This window comes from Aureococcus anophagefferens (genome assembly GCF_000186865.1).
Source record: "Aureococcus anophagefferens unplaced genomic scaffold AURANscaffold_3, whole genome shotgun sequence".
Lineage (NCBI taxonomy): Eukaryota > Pelagophyceae > Pelagomonadales > Pelagomonadaceae > Aureococcus > Aureococcus anophagefferens.
The window spans coordinates 2,880,320-2,881,761 of NW_008705563.1; positions in this window are offsets into that span (position 1 = coordinate 2,880,320).

A 1,442-nucleotide genomic window follows, 5' to 3' on the forward strand; every position below is an offset into this window, starting at 1 on the left:
GTCGCACTTCCCTGCGTTGGAGAGGTGTGACAAAACATGTAATAAAATATCAATGATCACGCCGGTGTTTGCGTCATTGCGATTGCATACACCAACGTTGGCACATTCCATATTGCTGTGCGCTTTACCGCGTGCGCTGGCCTTGTCGACCCATGCTGTTGCGTTCGGACAGAGACCTACATAGATCGCATCTCTGCGAGAATAGATATGAACAAAGCAAAGCTGGCGCGGCCCATCCCACGACCGGAGCAATCGGCGTTATACGACCAACTATCATCGCACTGACACACATTCTCAGATGAGCACTCCCCGTGTCCACTACATTGGTTTGGACACGCCGGTGTCACCGGGCGCACGAGGGCTAATATCAAAAGAAATCTGCGCACAAAGCGCGGCTGTACAGAAACGATCCGCATTATTCTGTCATCCATCACTGATTCCGGTACAATCGTATCTAGCGGACTTATGGTATCTCCAACATATAGGGACCCCCGAGGTCCCGGGCGGCGTGGTCAATTTTTCAAGCCCACCCACCACCCTCCTGCGGCACAAGGAACAGCCCGCCCCGTCCCACCCTCCTCCGTCCCTGCTGAGGTGGCTGCGCCATCCAAGCGCGGTCCGTCGGCCTTCACACAGGACGCCAAGGACACTTCCCCCCAACGGCCTCTCCAGCCCCGTCAACGGCCTCCCAACGGATAGTCCCCAGGGGCAAGTCCGGCCTCAACGTGGCCAAAGATACCTATCGCCAGCTGCACCACGCGATGGGGCGGCCTCCTTGAGGTCCCCAGCCTGCTGCCCGGTCCGCTGGCAGCGGCACTCTAAGTCACTGGCACACTGCCAAACACACCGGGCCGTGTCATTCTGGGTTGCTGAGCCCACTCAGCTCGCTCCTGCGCATCCTGCTCGCACATCCCCACGCCCACCTCCCGCGACTCGCACAGTCGCCTAAGCCCGCCCAGTAGGACGGCAGATCGGCCCGGCTCGCTCAGCCTCGGCGCTCCGATCGACACGCCCCCGGCCTCCGCTCCGCCGCGAACCCGGCGAACCAGCTTACGGCTCCCGAGGTCGCCGACCGCCTCGCGCGCACCATCGACGCCATGAGCGGCCGCCCCGCGGAGGGCCCGCCCCTCGTCGTCGACGAGAACGCCTAGACCACATCCTCATCTCGCGTGTCCGCGCTGCTTCCCCAGCTCGCTGCGGGGGAGCACAGGACGCCAAGGACACTTCCCCCCAACGGCCTCTCCAGCCCCGTCAGCGGCCTCCCAACGGATAGTCCCCAGGGGCAAGTCCGGCCTCAACGTGGCCAAAGATACCTATCGCCAGCTGCACCACGCGATGGGGCAGCCTCCTTGAGGTCCCCAGCCTGCTGCCCGGTCCGCTGGCAGCGGCACTCTAAGTCACACTGCCAAACACACCGGGCCGGGTCATTCTGCTTCATTCCC